This window comes from Microtus ochrogaster, unplaced genomic scaffold (assembly GCF_000317375.1).
Source record: "Microtus ochrogaster isolate Prairie Vole_2 unplaced genomic scaffold, MicOch1.0 UNK122, whole genome shotgun sequence".
Classification (NCBI taxonomy): Eukaryota; Metazoa; Chordata; class Mammalia; order Rodentia; family Cricetidae; genus Microtus; species Microtus ochrogaster.
The window spans coordinates 665,170-686,051 of record NW_004949220.1 but is presented as its reverse complement, the minus strand read 5'-3'; the positions used below and the strand labels follow the sequence as shown (position 1 = coordinate 686,051).

The 20,882-nt window shown below is 37.3% G+C and overlaps 1 protein-coding gene and 1 pseudogene across 1 annotated transcript in view; one reads left to right on the top strand and one right to left on the bottom strand.

Annotated features, from left to right (window-relative positions):
* Gucy1a2 (guanylate cyclase 1 soluble subunit alpha 2) overlaps positions 1-20,882 on the top strand; it is a gene marked incomplete at its 5' end in the record, with an annotated part of 252,172 nt that overhangs the window by 84,816 nt on the left and 146,474 nt on the right. The window lies entirely within an intron of this gene.
* On the bottom strand, positions 18,029-18,178 carry LOC113455796 (annotated as a pseudogene).

The window sequence follows — 20,882 nt, the reverse complement described above, 5'->3', positions numbered from 1 at the left end:
GCCCAAGAAGGCTAGGGGGCCACAGAACCTCTGAGATCCCCGTCCCAGGCTGGCGCCGCGGGGCCAGAAACTCATCCCAAGGCTAGGTCTCCTGGCGCTGAGATCATGCCTCTGTGCTGGATGGGCTGGTTGCAAACAAGGCGCCTCCCCTGCTTGTTGCAGGCAGGCTATAGAAACAAAGGCACTCCCTCCCACTTGGGTGCCCCAAGGATTCGGACCCAGTGCCCAGACAGGCTGGGCTGGTTGATGTTATGTGCCTAAAGAGGGCGGTGGGGCCCTCATTTTCTTTATAAGCTATTTACTGATGATGGAAGTCACAAAATAATCCCACACTAGTTCAGAATTATGAATAATAAAGGTTTATTTATTTAGGGGAGACTTGCAGATCACTGTCCTAGATAACAGTGTTCTGTATGAATGGGGGAAAGGAGCAAAGTCTAACAGCTGGAAGCGAAAGCTGGAAGCAAGAGAGTGAGCATAAGATTTACAGCTGCATTTATAGTATAAGAGGCCATGCTTAAATAGGCTGGTATCCTAAAGGCTGTTGGCTGAAGGAGTGGAATGTGCTCCCACAGTGCTTCCCCATTTTGTTTAAATAATAGTTCCAAACCAAATGTAAAACTGTATACACTAGGAACATATATCCAGTATAAGATTAGAATGACAACCAGTATAAACAATATTAAGCAAGGAATGAATGCTAAATGTTTTAATATGCGTTCTATCCTAAAGAGTCTAAGTCTTATATTGGAAATGTCTTGGCTAGATCATAAGAGGGTGGTAACTATGATTATCTAATCTTCAACCCCATAAAAGTCCTGAGGTAGAGATAATATTTCTTGAGTATGCAGGAAGTGCAACCAAACAGCTTCCAAAGCAAGTATATATGATAGAGACAACTAGCTTCCTGAGTAATCACCCAAATCTCACTTGCAATGTTGAAGCAACCAACTTTGGCTAAGCCTAGCATAACTAACAGAATATTTTCAGAGGCAGGAAGTTTTTCAGAACTGTCTTACCCTGTCTTGGCAAGATTTGACAGTCTTTTTCCTTGTGTCTTGCTTATCGATTTCCAGATACCATGTATTTTGTCAGTGGTTGAGATATGGGCAGTTTCTTGCCCAAAGGCCAATTTTGCCAAGAAGAAAACAAATTCTAAGAGGAGTGTCTTCAGTACTCAACATTCTCTTGGGAGTAGATTGGTGCGGTCAAGAGCAATCATGTATCTTGTCAACAAAACCCTAAGTTATTTAAATGTCATGTTCTACAGATCTTTGAAGAGTTTGAAGATTACATATCCTGAAAGAATACAATCTCTACATATGTAGAGAACCTAATTGATCTGTTGTATGTACAACAAATATGAACAACTATTGACCTATAATATTTAATACCTGTATAACTTTAAAACTTCATGTCAGAACATTAAATAATCTGTAAACAAATGAGAACAATGACCTCAAAATATAAACAATGTATAAGTATCTTGTCAGAGGTAGGAGTAATATATAAATCAATATAAAAACATATCCTAAAATTTGTATCAATATACAAAATATCCTAAACAGAGGTAGAAGCAAGCATATATACAATCTGACAGAACAACTTTGCATAGGCGTATAAATATTGTAAACAGCAATAAGAAATATAATTTAACTTGGATTAATATACAAAAACTATACCAATGTATATTATTCATAAATAATAGCTCACAAGTATTCACTCTATTACTTACTATTATTATCCTTTTTCTTTAAAGAAAAGACAAACATCCCTTTTACCTCAACCCTCTATCTAATACAAGTAATAATTAAGAACCCCTATACGGTATTCCCAAGCCTGAGGACAAGTAGATTTGCTTCCCTGTGATGTTCTCTCAATAGAATCCTGCAAAAAAGTGATAATTACATTTAAGAATATCTCTCTACTAAGTTGTAAATGATTTCTGATCAGTCACTCAGGTTTTTTTTCAAAGTTCTTATTTGGAGTTCTGTCCAGAATGTCATGATAAGGTGTACCATTTCAGCAGCTGGTATGCAAAAAACAGGATTTATAGTAGCACTATCAGCATCATGATGTCATCTCAACAAGGCAGAGTGTTGCTGTGGGCCCAATCTTCTTCCTGGAAAGTTCAAAGATTACTGCAGGAAAAGGATCTGCAGGAAAATCTATTGTTCATCATGGAAAACTTAAACCTTGTTTATTTAAATAATACAATATAGACAAAATAGACATGGAGAAAGTAAATTTTTTTCTAAAGTCTTCCTTCTGTCCCATACCAGATGGCACATGATATAAGACAGAAACTCTGAATGTACCTTTTAACAACAAGCTTGGATTTAGAGGACAGAGATATTGTCCAACTCCAAAACCAGCTGAATATATGTGTGTGTGTGTTTAAATGTATGTTAAATGTTTAAATGTATGTTTGTATGTATATATATGTATATATACATATATGTATATGTGTTTAAATGTATGGTTAAATGTATGTTAAATATAGGTTAAATGTTTAAATGTATGTTTAAATGTATGTATATCCTGTACCTGGAGACATAATCTATATTCCTTTTTATAGATGATCCTTAACGGATAGTTATTTTTCCTTCTGTCAGCATTCAAACATGCAGGGCCTCTTGAATTTTTGATGATGTGTATTTTCCTCTAAAGATAAGAGCAGAACCCTGCCCCACCCTATATGCTTTCCTTATCACCTGTATGTTTGTCACCATTGTGGATGAGCTGTCATTTCTCTTTTTCAAGAGGTTTCTCCTTTTCAAACGGAATATTTATTAATTTTGATGGTGTTCATAGTTTTGATTCTCCTGTGAAAACAAGAGTGAATCCTCTTCCCCAATGTAGCACATCTTCTTGTTTCCATTGTGAGGTCAACACATCCTTGAAATACACTGGTTGATTCAATTCATAAGTTTTTTTCCATTATTCAATGCCTCTTTGCTGCTCTTATTCCTTTCTCATTAGCGTTAAGAAAATACAAGGTTAATAAAGCATTATGCAATCTATTTCTGGAGTATTTTCCATCCCTTTTTGTTTGTTCAACATATCATTTATAGTACAGTTTGACCTTTCTATAACTGCCTGACCTGTAGGAATATTTGGTATACCTGTAATATGCTTAATATTGTAATAGACAAAAAAGTTTCAGTTTTTTAGATACATATGCTGGACCATTGCCTGTCTTTGTTTATGCAGGAATGCCTATGATGGCCATAACTTCTAATAAATGTGTGATTATTCAATCAGCCTTTTCTAAGCTTGAGGTTGTTGCCTTTTGAAAATCTGAATATGTGTTTATGGTGTGGTGTACATAATTTAATTTTCCAACTTCTGTAAAGTGGAACACATCCATGTGTCAGATCTCATTCCTTTGATTACCATTTGCATTACTTCCTGCAGGCAACAGTGTTTGATTATAGAAAGGGCATGTAGGACATCTCTTTATAATCTCCTTAGCAAGCTGCCATGTAATAGAAAACTCTTTAATCCTTTGATATTGACTAATGTTTTTATGAAATTCTGAAGTCTATAACACACTTCCAATCAATAATTGATCAATGTCGGCATTACCTTGTGTTAGAGAACCTGGCAGACCTGTATGGGATTTGATATGTGTTATGTATATATGACAAAGCCTACCCCTGATTATATCTTTCGCCTGGATGAATAATAAAGTCAATTCCATATCATCTTGTATAAATTCAGACATTTCAATATGCAATACAACTCTTTCTTCATATTGTGAATCAGTAACTATATTGAGAGATTCTTTAAAATCTCTTACTACCATAAAAATAACATAAAATTTGGCCTTCTAGACAGAATTATAAGAGCTTTTTACCACCTTACTTAATTCTTCTAATCTATAACCTGCCTTCCCTGATTTAGTTGTATCAGTATAAAATATATGTGTTCCAGTTATTGGTACATCATATACAATTCAAGGAGGAACCCAAGTTCTCTTTATAAGGTCAAGTCTATCACTTTGGAATAATTGCTATTAATTTCTGCTAAATATTAGCACAAGCCCTTTGCCAGAGTTCATTGTCTTCCCATAACTTTTTAAATTTTATTAGCAGTAAAAAGCACTATAATCACCTGCTAATTGATAAAGTCTCAATTCATCTTTTATAATTAATTCAGAGACCTTTTCCACATAAGATTTTAATTTTTTACTTGGTTTATATGGTAAAAAGACCTATTCTAAGATAATACCATCCTTCTGCTTTAAAATGTCTATGGGATCAAAAACACTGATGACAACTTATGCTGTAGAGGTTGTGGGGAAAACGGAACACTTTTGCATTGCTGGTAGGAATGTCAGTGTGATATTTCTCAGATCCGCATTGTTTGTCATAGCCAGAACCTGGAAAAAAAAACTAAATCCTCCTCAATCGAAAAATGGATAAGGTAAATGTGGTACATTTAAACAATGAAGTACTACACAGCAGAAAAAATAACAACATCTTGAATTTTGCAGGAAATGGATGGAGCTAGGAAACATTATTTTGAGTGTGTTAACCCAGATCCGAAAAGACAATTATCACATGTACCTATGCATAGGTGGTTTTTAAACATTAAGCAAAGAAAACAAGCCTAAAACTACAATTCCAAGAACTTAGACAACAATGAGGACACTAAAAGAGAGACTTACATAGATCTAATCTACATGAGAAGTAGAAAAAGACAAGATTTCCTCAGCAAATTGGGAGCATGGGGACCTTTGGGGAGGGTCGAAGGGGGCAGGGAAGATGCAGGGAGTGGAACAGATAAAACTTTAGAGCTCAATAAAAATATTTTGTAGGAGAAAATCTGGAAGGCAATATGACTAGAACACAATTAAAATTAGGATTTCACATGTGCCTCCTGTAATTTCTCCTCAACAATTGCCAATTCATTGTTTGCTTCAACTATTAATTCTCTGAGACTATTCATGTCTTTATCACTATCTAAGGTATTTTTTAAATGAATTGTTAGATTAGGTGTTAGCTCAACAACCGGTCGTAAACTGGAGATCTCCCAATAATCTTTGAAAGTCATTAAGAGTCTGCAGCTGGTCTCTCCTAATTTGTACCTTTATGTTCTAATTTTCTTCAAACCTCTTCTGTAGCCTAGGTAATAAACATAATCTCCTCTTTTAATATTTTCAGGAGCAATTTGTAATCCTCTTTTAGGCAAAACTTTCTTTACTTTTTAAAACATCCTTTCTAAAGTATCTGTATTTGAATCAGATAACAAAATGTCATCCATGTAATGGTAGATGGTAAACTTAGGAAATTGCTTATGTATTATTTCCAATGGCTGGCTGACAAAGTATTGGCACAGGGTGGAACTATTGAGCATTCTCTGTGGGAGGACAGTCTATTGTTATCTCCCACTAGTCTGGATTTGTTATAAGAAGGCACCATGATGGCAAGCATTTCTCTATTCTTTTATTGTAAAGGTATAGTAAAGAGACAATCATTTAATTCAATAACTATGAGAGGTCATCCCTTTGGTAACAGAGAAGGGAGATGAATTCCAGATTGTAGAGGGCCCATAGGATAAACCATATTGATAGCTTTAAGATCTGTCACCATTCTCCATTTTCCAGAATTCTTTTTAACAACAAATACAAAAGAATTCCATGACCTGGTAGATTCTTCAATATGTGGAGAATCTAGTTGCTCTTGTACCAGCTGTTCTAAAGCCTGCAGCCTTTCTTCAGCTAGAGACCACAATTTAACCAATATTGTTTTCTCAGTTAATGTCAGGGCCATCAATACCTCTGAAGGTTTATCAACTTCTTTGTGTTATTGTACAGCTCGAAAGGCTGGTGACCATCATCTATAATATCTTCTAATATTTTTTCCAGAAACATAAGTGTTTAGAGCTACAGCAATGCTAATCTGGGTATTCCATTACTGCAATAAGTCACGGCTCCACAAATGTACTGCATTATTAACTACATATGGCCTCAGTCTTCCTCTCTGTCCTTCTGGTCTTAGGCATTCAACCCATCTTGTGCTTTATTTTACCTGAGATAGGGCTCTAGTTCCTAGGAACTGAATATCTATCTCTTGAAGAGGCCATTTTGGATGCCAAGATTTTGGAGTAATAAATGATACTTATATCCACTTGTGTGTCTAGTAATCCTTCAATTAAAGTGCCATTTATACATTCTCCTAGCATTGATCATTGATAAAGTCTGCCAGAACATATGTTCCTATGTATTACTGGAGGTTTGACTTGTCCTACACGTTTATTCCATTATTAAGACCAGTATTTCTTTTCATAGTAGGCATTGGATATTTTTAACACATTCTCCAGACATATACTGGGAATGACTGGACCATGTTCATCATGAGGGCCTGCTGTAGGTCACCCATGATATTTCCCAGTGGTATTGAGTTGCCTCAACTGTCTTTTGTTGACCTACATTCATTGGTTCAATGTCAGCCTTTGCCACACCTCCTACATATACCTGAAGCTTGGATCCTCCTCATATCACCATTCCTAGAGGAGACATTATTCCTAGGAATTTCCTGTCTAAAATCCCTTCTCAGATGTCCCATCCTACTACAATTAAAACATTTAGTATTTTGATGTCTCCTCTCTGCCACTGGAAAATGTTTTTCCTACCCAAGCTTCAGTACCATAGTCAAGTTTCTTGATATTCATTGTATGGAAGACCCATTCATCCATGGGTGCTGATCTGATCTTTAAAGACCCAAGGATTATTTTGCATTCTAAGTTGACATTTTCATAAGCCAAAGATTCAATTATTATACATCTAGTATCTGGGTCAATTATCTCTATTTGTACAGCTTCAGTTAGTCTTTTTAAAATGTGACTAAAAGTTTCTCTCTGACACTGTTTAATTCTAAGATATGATTAACTTTTTCATGGTTCCTGAATTCTGTCCCAAGCTTATATATATTTTTTTATTAAATTTTATTATTCAATTAAGGATCTCCGCCTCCCCCCCCCCCACCACCTCCCATCTCCCTCCCCCTTCCCCGATCAAGTCCCTCTCCCTCATCAGCTTGAAGAGCAATCAGGGTTCCCTGACCTGTGGGAAGTCCAAGGACCGCCCACCTCCATCCAGGTTTAGTAAGTTGAGCATCCAAACTGCCTAGGCTCCCCCAAAGCCAGTATGTGCAGTAGGATCAAAAACCCATTGCCATTGTTCTTGAGTTCTCATTAGTCCTCATTGTCCACTATGTAAGTCCGGTTTTATCCCATGCTTTTTCAGACCCAGGCTAGCTGGTCTTGGTGAATTCCCGAAGGATCATCCCCATTGTCTCAGTGTGTGGGTGTACCCCTCGTGGTCCTGAGTTCCTTGCTCATGCTCCCCCTCCTTCTGCTCCTGATTTGGACCTTGAGATTCCTGTCCAGTGCTCCAATGTGGGTCTCTGTCTCCTTTCATCGCCTGATGAAGGTTAATATTCAGGAGGATGCCTATATGTTTGTCTTTGGATTCACCTTCTAATTAGCTTCTCTAGGATCTCAAATTATAAGCTCACTGTCCTTTAATTATGGCTAGAAACCAAATATGAGTGAGTACATCCCATGTTCCTCTTTTTGGGTCTGGCTTACCTCACTCAGGATAGTGTTTTCTATTTCCATCCATTTGTACGCAAACTTCAAGAATTCCTTGTTTTTTACTGCTGAGTAATACTCTAATATGTATATATTCCATACTTTCTTCATCCATTCTTCCATTGAAGGGCATCTAGGTTGCTTCTAGGTTCTGGCTATTACAAACAATGCTGCTATGCACATAGTTGAGCATATACTTTTGTTGTATGATAGGGCCTCTCTTGGGTATATTCCCAAGAGTGGTATTGCTGGGTCCAGGGGTAGGTTGATCCCGAATTTCCTGAGGAACCGCCACACTGCTTTCCAAAGTGGTTGCACGAGTTTGCATATAACACAGCAGCTTTAAAAGCTTGGGACAGAGACTGAGAAGCTTCTGTCCCAAGCTTTTAAAGCTGCTGTGTTATATAGGTACAAGGTGTGTTCCTATATAGCACACATATACATGGGCTTTTGGAAGTCATAAGTGAACTCCATATAGAGGTATTTTAATTATGAATGCTATTATGCATGCTAACCATAGGATATTATTAGATTATGTTTGGTTGATAGGTGAGGAATTTAGTGATATTAGAATGAAATTTAGTGTTTCTGTTGAATTTTCTATATAGATGAGGACAATTAGTAGGGGGATAGATCCTACTAACGTATAAAATAAGAAGTAGATTCCTCTGTAGTGATAAGCTACAGTCCGCTTCCTGCCGCCCAGCTCCTGCACTGGCTAGCTTTACCTGTAATAATTACATGGAAACTGTATTCCTTTAAACACACCCTGGCCCATTATATCTAGCCTCTTATTGGCTAACTCTCACATCTTGACTAACCCATTTCTAATAATCTGTGTAGCACCACAACATAGTGGCTTACAAGGAAAGATTTTAGCTTACATTCATCTTGGGCCGGAGCTCATGGCATCTGCCTCACTTCCCTTCTTCCCAGCACTCTTTTCTGTCTGCTCTGCCTATTTAAGCTGCTGTCCTATCAAAGGCCAAGGCAATTTCTTTATTAACCAATGAAATTAACACATGCACAGAAGACCCACCTACATCATTTCCACCTTTTCTCTTTAAAAAGAAAGGCTTTCACTTTAACATAGTAAAATTACATATTACAAAACAGTTATCAAGCAAGAATTACAGTCACAATATTTATATCTACTTTATATTTTATCATAACTAAGTAAAACTATAACTATAACTATAACTAACCATTCTTCAACTCAATCAAAGTCTCTAAAAGGATATAATATTCCCTAAGTAAACAAGAAGTAAGCCACTTCCAAAACTCTAGAAATGACAGAGACATCTTCACTGCCTGGACAGTCACCCAAAGTTCTTTGAACCATTGGGGCATCCATCTTCAGCCTACAGGCCCATAGTATCTAGCAGACATTTTCATGAAGCAGGAAATTTCAAAGACAGTTCAGTCACTTTTTTTCTGTGTCCTGCAGAATGTCTCACAGACTCTTTCATGAGTCAGGAACCCCAAAAGATCATCTCATCTTTAGGCAAGTTCAGCAGTTCTCATTCTGCAGGTTCTCTGTGTCCAGTTTATGCAACAGTCCAGACAAGAGCAGTTTCTTGCCCAAATGGCTATCAAACTCCATAAGGAGCCTCTTCAATGCCCATCTTCCTTTTGGAGTAGATTGGTGCTGCCAGGAGCAGACATGTCTCCTTGTCATGAAAAACCCTAAATTATTAAAACATTTAAAATGCCATATTCTGTAGTCTTTGAAAGATATGAAGAATGCCCATCTAACTGAAATATATCTAGAAAATCTAACTAACATGACTATAAGCTTGATTATTATTGATGATTATCCATTAACAACCTATATACATTACATTTTTAAATGAACTACATAATCACAATACCTTAATCAAGATTAGAAATATGCATATACATATAACAAATTGACTTTCAAATCCATACCAATGCAAATTATTCATATCTGTATCATATCTCCCTTTAAAAGTAAAATAACATTTATAAACAATATTTGGGAATGGGACATAGTTATTTCTCTCCAAACTTCTTCCTGCTGTACAGGGGTGCTGTTAATCCAGTCTTTCATGGTATCCCCTGTGTGTCAGGCTCATCTCAGTCGGCAGTCGAGTGAAGTAATTTTTTGAGGGTGTTCACAATAACCTTTCAGGAAGGCGTGGTCTATCATACCATTGCTTGACCCATTAGCTCTAGCATCTTACTGGCTAATTCTCACATTTTGATTAACCCATTTCTAATAATCTGTATAGCACCACGAGGTGGTGGCTTACTGGGAAGGATCTTAACCTGTGTCCATCTTGGAGAGGAGAGCTATAGCATCTGCCTGAATCTGTTTCTTTCTTCCAGCACTCTGTTCTGTCTGCTCTACCTATCTAAGCTGCTGTCCTATCAATGGTCAAGACAGTTTCTTTATTAACCAATGAAATTAACACATACACAGAAGACCCACCTACATCATTCCTGCACTTAGTCATTCTGTTTGATTTTTTCATTGTGTGATAATAATGAGGGTATGGTTAAAGGTGGCTTTAAATAGGACATAAAACATGTTAAGTTCATTTGCAGAGAATGTCATGATAACTAAGACTTGAAGGGATACTAGTAAGGAGATATAGTGTTTTTGTTATATCCAGGTTCTTTTTTAATGTGATTTTGGCTGGCTAGAAGTATAAGTGGGAGAAGTCAGGTTGGAGAACTAGGAGTGGTGAGGATAAGGGGTCTGTGGAGAATATGATGGAAAAGTTTAGGCTGTTTTTATTATTTTGTCATAGGAGGCTGATAGATATAAGGTTGATGAGAAGGATGTAAGTTGTAACATTAATTCATACTTTTTGTTATTAGAAATTTAAGTTAGGGGTAATAGGATGAGTGATGAAAAATAATTGTTAGCATTGTAGTAAGTTTAGGTTTTGTATGAAATCAGAACCGTATTTGAGATTTTTGCTAGCAAGGCTAACCCTATGGCTGCCTTGCAGGCCACAAACACTAGAATCACAATGGGAATCAGAAATATAATAATTGAGTGTGTATTTAGAAGTGTAATTGGGGCTAAACTAAATAGGGAGAATATTACTCCTTCTAAGAATAGAAGAGTTGAAGGTGTGATTGGAATATAAGAGTCCCTAGGAATGAAAAAAATAAAGGCTAGAGTGATGTTAGATACTGCAGGTGTCATTTTTGGTAATTATGACACTTATCATAATCTCATGAGTTGAAATCATTAATTTTAATTAAACTAATTACCATCTATTCTGTTCATTCTAGGCCTTTTTGTGATCATTTGTAGGTGAAACCTAGGGTGAAAATAGTGATTAGGATTAATACAATAAGGGTTGGTAAGTTTATGTTGGGGAATTGTACGGCTCATTGTAGGGGTAGAAGTAGTGCAATTTTCAGGTCAAAGAGTAGGAGAGTGATTGCCCCTAGGAAGAATTTTATGGAGAAAGGTAGTTGAGGTGAGTTTATGGGGTCAAATCTGCATTCATATGGCTTAGCTTTTTCTGTGTACATATTTAGATGGGATAGTCAGAAGGCTACAGAGATTAGGATTATGGATAGGGTAATACTGATTAATAAAATAAGTACTATGTTAATTACTTTCTTCTAGGTGTTGACGGTGGGGGATCAGTCCTCTAGTAAAATAAATACTATGTTAATTACTTTCTTCTAGATTTAGACTAGAGCTAACTGATTGGAAGTCAGATGAACTGGTAATACTAAGAAAGTATGATCCTCATTAATAAATGGATACATATAAGAATAGTCAGACTACATCTACAAAGTGTCAGTATCATACTGCTGCTTCAAAACCAGAAATGTTTGGATGTAAAGTGGAATTTTAATTGTTGAAGAAGGCAGATAATGAGAAAGGTGGGTCCAATAATTATATGAAGACCATGGAAGCCTGTTGCCATAAAAAATGTTGATCCATAAATTCCATCTGAAATAGAGAATAAAGTTTTGAAATACTCTGAGGCTTGTAAGATGGTGAAATAGACTCCTAGTAGAATTGTAATAATGGGCTTGGTTTGTGTTTTTATGCTTTCCTTCTATTAAGCTATGGTGAGCTCTCATAACTGATACTCCTGATGCTAGGAGAACTGATGTATTTAGAAGGGGGACTTCTAGTGGATTAAGTGGGGTAATTCCTGTTGGTGTTCAGCAGCCTCCTAGGTTGTGTGTTGGAACCAGGCTTGAGTGAATCCTGCAAAAAAAATACTTTGGATACAATAAGTAGAATTATTCCATAGCATAAACACTTTTGGACAATAGGGGTGTGGTGACCCTGGTAGGTCCCTTCTCAGATTACATCACGTCATCATTGGCAAATGGTAAGTGTATTACCTAGTAAGCCTAATGAGAGCAGGGTAATTGAGTTATAATGGAATCATATTACGAGACCTGAGGTTAGTAGAAGGGTGGAGAAAGCCTTTGTGAGAGGTGTGGAATGCATGTGTTTAGTGGGTTATTATGTATTATCATGTAGGTAGAGCCTGACTAGGAGGCAAACTCTAGAATGGTGAGTAGGACTAGGAAGATAAATGTAATTGTAGCAGTGGGTGGGCTAATGCTTGTAAGAACTAGTGTAGCTCCTCCAATAAAGTGAATTAATAGATGGCCTGCAGTAATGTTAGCTGTTAAATGGACTGCTAAATCTATAGGTTGAATAAATAAGCTAATAGTTTTGATAATGATAAGTATAGGAATGAGAGAATTGGGGTGCCTTGGGGTAGGAAGTGGGCTAACGAGGCTTTCAGTTTATGGCAGAATCCTAGGATTACAGCCCCGGCTCATAGGGGAATTGCCATTCCTAGGTTTGTGTTGTTGGGGTAAATGTGTGCGGTAGTAATCCTAATACATTTGTTGAGCCAATGAAAATAATTAAGGATACTAGTATTAGAGATCATGTACATTCTCTAGGGGAGTGGATTAGTATTATTTGTTTGATGATAAGTTTTATTAATCATTGTTGGAATGAGTGGAAGCAATTGGAGATCAGTTGTTTGGAGGAGATTATCAGTATTGATGGGAATATAATGATAAGGACAACAATGCATAAACCTGTTATTGTTGGGGTAATGAAAGAGGAGAATAGATTTTCATTTATTTTGATTCTCAAGGGTTATCTGTTTTTATAAGTTGAATAGACTTGATTGATGGTGTTTGTGGGAAATCATGTAATGAAATTTTAAGTTGTACAAGGATAAATAATGTGACTGAAGTGGATAAGACAGTAATGAATCATGTGGATGTATCCAGTTGTGGAAATCACTATGGAGAATGGGCATCTCTAACTTTAACTTAAAAGGTTAACACTCTAAGTTTCATAATGTGGTGGTTAAATTGTTGATAGAGATCAGTCTTTGAAGTTTTTTAGGGGAACCATTTCGAGTATAATGGAAGTAAATCTATGGTTAGACCCACAAATTTCTGGACATTGTCCGTAGAATAAGTCAGGGTAGTTGGATGAGATGGTTGCTTGATTTAGTTGTCCTGGAATACCATCTGTTTTAAGTCCTAGGCAAGGGACAGCTCATGAGTGCAGGACATTTTCAGATGAAATTAATTTTCGGATTGGTAGTTCTATGGGAAGAACCACTCGATTATCCACTTCTAACAGTTGTAGTTTTCCTGGTTTTAAGTCGTCAGTTGAAACTATGTGTGAGTCAACGCAAAAGTCTTCATAGTCTTTATACTCGTAGCATTCAATATGATTGATGATCTATAGTTTTTTACTCTAAGGGCTGAGTTATTAATTTTGTCATTATATAAAGAATTTGAAGGGAGGGGAGAGCAATTAAAATAAGGATAATGGCAGGTAAAATAGTTCAAATGGTTTCTACTTCTTGCATGTCTATAGTGATAGTGTGAGTTAGTTTGGTTGTTAGTATAAGTGTGATAATATAAAGTACTAAAGAGCTAATTAGAAATACGATTATGAGTGTATAATCATGGAAGTTTATTAGTTCTTCTATAATAGGTGATGAAGCATCTTGTAAGCCTAGTTGGAAAGGATAAGCCATATAAGATATATAGACATTAGTTTATAATTTAACTTTGACAAAGTTATGTAATTAATTTACTAATATCCCATTGAGAAAGACATAAAGGTTATGGTGCAGGCTTGAAACCAGTTTTAGGGGGTTCGAGTCCTTCCTCTATTATTTTACTTTAATGAAAGTGGGTTCTTCAAATGTGTGATATGGTGGTGGACAGCCATAAAGTCACTCTAGATTAGTAGATGAGTGTTCTACGTGAAGTACTTCTTGTTTGGAAGCAAAGGCTTCTCAGATAATAAAAATTATGATTAGGACCGCTGTAAGTGAAATAAAAGATCCTATATATGACACTGTATTTCATGTGGTATAACCATCTGGGTGGATGGAATAACGTCGTAGTATACCATATAGACCTAGGAAGGGTTGTGGGAAGAATGTTATGTTTACCCCTACAAATGTAATGGTGAAGTGGGTTTTAGCTCACATGTCATCTAGTGTGTAGCCTGTAAATAATGGGAATCAGTGGACAAATATGGCTATAATGGCAAAGACAGCGCCTATTGGTAGGACATAGTGGAAATGGGCTACTACATAGTAGGTATCATGGATGGCAATATCTAAGGAAGATTTGGAGAGTACGATGCCTGTGAGCCCTCCTACTGTGAACAGGAAGATGAATCCCAGGGCTCATAGTATTGCAGGGGATCATTTAATATTAATGCCATGTAGAGTTGCTAGTCAGGTGAATACTTTTACTCCTTTTGGAATTGTGATAATTACTGTGGCCGATGTAAAGTAGGCTTGTGTATCTATATCTAATCCTACTGTGAGTATATGGTGGGCTCATACAATAAATCCTAGGAAACCAATTGACATCATGGCTCATACTATGCCTATACAACCAAATGGCTTTCTTTTTTTACCTGAATAGTAAGTGACAATGTGGGAGATAATGCCAAAGCCAGGGAGGAAAAGGAGGATATACACTTCTGGGTGGCCAAAGAATCAGAATAAGTGTTGGCAAAGGTGGGTCACCACCTCCAGCTGGGTCGAAGAACGTGGTATTTAGATTACTGTCTATAAGAAGCATTGTAATACCTGCAGCTAATACTGGGTGAGAGAGAAGGAGAAGGGCAGCAGTGATTAGGAAAGATCAGACAAACAGAGGGGTTTGATATTATGTTATGGTAGGTGGCTTCATATTAATAATTGTAATAAAATTAATTGCCCCTAGAATTTAAGACACACCTGCTAAATGAAGGGAGAAAATAGTGAAGTCTACTGATGCCCTTCATGTGCTAAATTACTAGCTAATGGGGGTACACAGTTCAACCTGTTCCTGCTCCAGCTTCTACTATTGATGATGCTAGTAGGAGAAGGAATGATGGGGGCAGAAGTCAGAAGCTTATATTATTTACTTGTGGAAATGCTATATCAGGGGCACCAATTATAAGTGGAACTAATCAGTTACCGAACCCACCAATTATTATTGGTATAACCATGAAGAAAATTATGAAAAACGTGTGGGCTGTAACAATTACATTATAAATCTGGTCACTGGCACCTGGTTGTCCAAGTTCTGCTCGAATAAGGATACTAAAGGCTGTCCCTACTATACCTGCTCAGACCCCAAATAAAAGGTATAGCGTCCCAATGTCTTGGTGATTGGTAGAGAATAATTAGACTCGATGAGTACTGAAATAATGGCTGATAAAATTAGATTTTAAGGTCTATTAGTTCATAGAATTGGAATAGGATTGATAGTGGGGCATTTTTTTTTGTCATGTAAGAAAAATTAGGCCTACTTTGAGTTTAATCCTTTGTGTGATTTCTGGTAGTCATGAGTGGAAGGGGGCTAATCCTAGTTTGATTGCTAGAGAGACAAAGGTTATTATTATGATGATTTTATTAGTTTCAGGTTGGAATGTTTATAGTCCTAGTTGTTTGAGGTTTATAATAATGGAAAGTAAAAGGATTATTGAGGTGGTTGCTTGAGTAAGAAAACATTTTGTTGCTGCCTCTGTAGAGTGGGGATTTGATTTATTAACTATTAGGGGGATTAAGGCTAATAGGTTTATTTCTAGGCAAACTCATATAATGAATAGGTTGGAGCTGAGTATAGTGACTATAGGTCCTGTTAGAATTGTAAAGTAAATAATTAGAAGTGTGATTTGATTAATTAGTACAGGAAGGATTTAAACCACCATTTTCGGGGTATGGGCCCTATAGCTTTATTAGCTGACCTTACTTGTAGATTGGGGTGTAATGGGTAGCACGGAGAATTTTGGATTCTCGAGTATAGGTTCAATTCCTATTGTTCTAGAAATAAGAGTATTTAATTATTATTTACTCTATCAAAGTAACTCTTTTTTTCAGACATATTTCTAGGTGTATGGTGGGATGCTTGCTATGAAGATTGGGGTGGAGATGTGTCATATGCAGAACGCTAGTGTTAAGGGTAGAAAGTTTTTTCATAATAGGTGTATTAGTTGGTCATATCAGAATTGTGGATAGGAGGCTAGAATTAATAGGAATAGGGTGGTCAAAGTAGGGTCTTAATTATGAAGTTTGTGGTATAGAGTTCTGGGTTATATAGATTGTGAAATCGGCCTATAAATACAATTGTTGAAAGGGCATTTATTAGAATAATATATTTATGTATTCAGCCATGAGTAATAGTGCAAATGGTCGGGCGACATACTCAACGTTGAAGCCTGAGACTAATTCTGATTCCCCTTCTGTCAGGTCGAAAGGAGCTTGATTAATTTCTGCTAGGGTTGAGATGAACCATATTATGGCTAGGGGTCAAGCTGGAATTAAAAGTCAAAGTGGTTTTTGTTGCGGGAGGTCCTTCCGCTCCTCCAGCCTATAGCCGCTGAGATACCAGCCCATTGGGGCGTGGTCTCTCTCCCTTTAAAAAAACGGCCACTTCCTTCTCTCGCTCTCTTCACTTCCTGCTCGGCTGGGGACTAGACTCCCTTCCTGGTTGTACAGAGGGCTGACGGTGATCTGTAAGTTTTTTTCCCCTTTAAATAAATAATACCCTATTAATCATAATTCCAAACTGCTGTGGCATTGTTTGTGATTTACGCCTACACTTGGCGCCCAATGTGGCGCCACTCTGTTGAAATATGAGCGGCAGAGCTGCGTCCCCCGCACCCAGCCGCCCACATGGCTAGCTTAATACCCGAAATAATTACACGGAAACTGTATTCTTTTAATCACTGCCTGACCCATTAGTTTCAGCCTCTTATTGGCTAGCTCTTACATATTGATCTAACCCATTTCTATTATTCTGTGTAGTCCACAAGCTGGCTTACCAGGAATGATCTTAACCTGCATCTGTCTGCAGTGGGACAATCATGGCGACTCTCTGACTCAGCTTCTTTCTCCCAGCATCCTGTTCTGTTTTCTCCGCCTACCTAAGGGTTGGCCTATGAAATGGGCCTAGGCAGTTTCTTTATTAATAAGAAATCATTCCCACATCAGGTTTTGTGTGTAAATAAGTGGTTGAATTGAAAATGATCCATTTATTAAGAGCACAAATAGGAGGATAATTGCTATTCTTCATATGAGTTTGTGCTACTGCTCGGGGGTGTGGCATAGGGAGTGGAATTCATAGGCTTACGGCTAGCGAGAGGAATAAGGTGGAGGCAATAAGAAATAGGGTTGTGGAAGTGGCTAGGGGTCATAAAGGCTTTTTAATAAATAATTTTATTGCATCTGCGAACAGTCGGGGGATTCCATAAGGTCCTACAATGTTTGGTCCTTTCTGTAATTGTATGTAACCTTGGATTTTTCATTCTACTAAAGTGAGAAATGTTATGGAGATTAATACTGGTGCTAGGAGGGTTAGGATATTTATGAAATACACTATTAGGAAGAGGATTTGAACCCCTTGGGACAAGGTTTTAAGTCTTATGCAATTTCCTGGCTCTGGCACCCTAATTGACCCCTTGTCTAGGGTACTTACTAAATTGAGATAATTTCATTAATTTTGGGGTGTTTTGGTTAAGGAGGCCCCATTTCTCTCATCCTTTTGTACTGGGAGAAATAGTTAATAGATAGAAACCGACCTGTATTACTCCGGTACGAACTCAGATCACGTAGGACTTTAATCGTAGAACAAACGAACCATTAATAGCTGCTACACAATTGGGAGGTCCTGATCCAACATCGAGGTCATAAACCCTAATTGTTGATATGGACTCTCGAATAGGATTGCCCTGTTATCCCTAGGGTAACTTGGTCCATTGATCAAAAAAAAAAATGGGTCAATTAGATTTTAGTTATTTTGACTTGTGAGTCTCAGGTAAAATCGTTTTGAGGTTGATTTATACTCCGAGGTCACCCCAACTGAAATTACTGGTTTATGTCTTGTTATTTGGTCCATTATGGTTATCAATTGAACAGTTAAGCTAGTAAATTTAAGCTTCATAGGGTCTTCTCTTCTTATTATATTATTCCTGCCTCTTCACGGAAAGGTCAGTTTCACTGATTGGAAGTAAGAGGCAGTTGAATCCTCGTGAGGCCATTCATCCCAGTCCCCAAATAAGGAACAAGTGATTTTGCTACCTTTGCACTTTTTAATGTTTGTCACTGGGCAGGCAGTGACTCTAATATTTTTTATCCTAGAGTGATGTTTTGGGAAACAGGCGGGATTCTTATTTGCTGAGTTCCTTTTACTTCTTTTAATCTTTCCTTGTTGCACGCCTGTGTTGGGTTAACATTTTGTGGTGTAGGTTAGTTTTATTGGTGGTGTCTTGACCTGTTGATGTTAACTAACAATGGTTATCCTGGTTTTTATAGGCTTGTGCTTGGAGAACAATGTTCTTGTTACTCATGTTAACAGCATTTCACCTATATAATTATAGACTAACCCAATTAGTATTTATAGGAAGTCATTATGATTATGGTATTAAGATGTTATAGTGTTTTTTAAATTTTATTTTTAATTAATTTATTAAAGATTGCTGCCTCCTCCCTGCCCCCGCCTCCCATTTCCATCCCCCTCCCCCAATCAACTTCCTCTCCCTCCTCAGCCCTAAGAGCAGTCAGGGATCCCTGCCCTGTGGAAAGTCAAAGGACCACTCACCTCCTTCCAGGTCTAGTAAGGTGAGCATCCAAACAGCCTAGGCTCCCACAAAGCCAGTACATGCAGTAGGATCAGAAACTCAGTGCCAGTGTTCTTGACTTCTCAGTAGTCCTCATTGTCCACTATGTTCAGCGAGTCTGGTTTTGTCCCATGTTTTTTCAGACCCAGTCCAGCTGGCCTTGGTGAGTTCCCCATAGAACATCCCCATTATGCAAAAGGTACAAGGTTTAATCTTTGCTTATTTTTACTTTTAATTGATCTTTTATCTTTCCCTTGTGGTACAGTCTTTATAGCTCCTAGGCTAGCTTTCTTTCTCCAATATTTGCTTTTGTCAAACGTTTTGTTTTATTGTCATTTATAGTTGAATTATGTATATATCAGGGCTAGGTTTAGTTCATAGTGTCCATTGGTTGTGGAGTCTTCTGGGTGTAGACCAGATGTTTGCTAGGGTTAAGCTACACCATGATTATTCCAAGCACACTTTCCAGTATGCTTACCTTGTTACAACTTATCTCCTCTTGTAAATGGTCGATATCTTATTTAGTTTGAGGAGGGTGACAGGCTGTGTGTGCATATTTCATTGCTTAATTCAATTAAGCTCTCTATTCTTAATTTAATACTAAATCCTCCTTTTTCCTTTAGTTTCATAATGTTCTTAATAAGAATATTTAGCCCATTACTTCCCACCTCATTGGCTACACCTTGACTTAATGCTTTCATGGTGATTCTCTTGCTTACTTTTGTTCCTTTTTAGGGTTTGCTGAAGATGGCGGTATATAGGCTGGATTAGCAAGGGGAGGTGAGGTATAGTGGGGTTTATCGATTATAGAATAGGCTCCTTTAGATAGATATAAAGTACTGCCAAGTCCTTTAAGTTTTAAGCTGTGGCCAGTAGTTCTCAGGCAAATATTTTTGTTTGATTATTATTAAAGTTTAGGGCTAAGCATAGTGGGATATCTAATCCCAGTTTGGATCTTAGATATTGTGTATCAAGTGCATTAGAATTACTTTTGACATTGATTCTTGGTGATCAATTTTTCCATATTGAATGGATTTTAATTCTATTTTTGTCTTCTAGTAACACATTTTACGCCAAGAATAATTAGTTTGGGTTAATCGTATGACTGTGGTGGATGGCACAAAATTTTCCAACCCTAAAAGAGACATGGCTTAGTCAAACTTTCATTTATTGCTTAATTTTTATCACTGCTGGGTCCTGTGGAGGTGTGGCTAGGCAAGGCATCTTTAGCTATATTATGTACTTGATGCCCTCTCCTTGGAGTTTAATAAACTCTGTGGGATTTGTCACTGGTTTAGAGAGATTTGCATGTGTAATTTTGCCTCCAATTAATTATATGGCCAGGACTAAAACTTTTCTTAAAGATAAGCAATTATATTTTTATTTATTATAAGGGGAAATCTCACAAAACTGGAACAAGAAGTTCAAGCTCAGCTGTGCAGCAAGGGAACCACAGAGAGAGAGAGAGCACACCTAGGCTGCGCACCCATTTTTCTCTGGGTCCCAGAAAGCCATACCCTAACTTGGTCACACCTCTTGAAAATAATTGGTTAACAAAGCTTCCTCATCAACTGGAGATCATACTATCCTTTCCATTTCCCAAATTTTCCCCAATCAATTAGGAAGAAAGAACTATCATAGATCAGTACTCTAACTCTCTGAAAATAATACCACAACCAAATCTTCTAGCATTATCAAATGGACCAAATGAGAAGATACATGTACCTGGAAGTAAAATGTACTACTGCACTTGTTTATGTATCTATAGAAACATACAAAAGAAAGCTGATCATACAGGACCAAACCTTTTATGTTTATGGGATGCTTGCATCCATCTAAGCATTTTCAGTGCTTTGCTTTCTATAAGCTCCATTAGCAAAAGTCAATACTGAAATTCCACTTAAAAATTTGGTGACTTTAAGTTGTTTTTTGGTATTGAAAATTTTTGCAAATACTAAATTTCAGGTTACGTTTGGTGGATTACTAGAATGGCTAAGAGGACCTGTTTTCTAGTCCCTTGCTTTTGGGGTTTGACAAGGATAGGCGATTTCAGGTGAGGGGGGAAAGAGGGGATTGGGCTGAGATAGCTTTTTTAAAAATTTTTTTTATTGAGAAAAAAAATTTCCACCTCCTCTCAGCCTCCCACTCCTCCCACCCTCCCCCCACT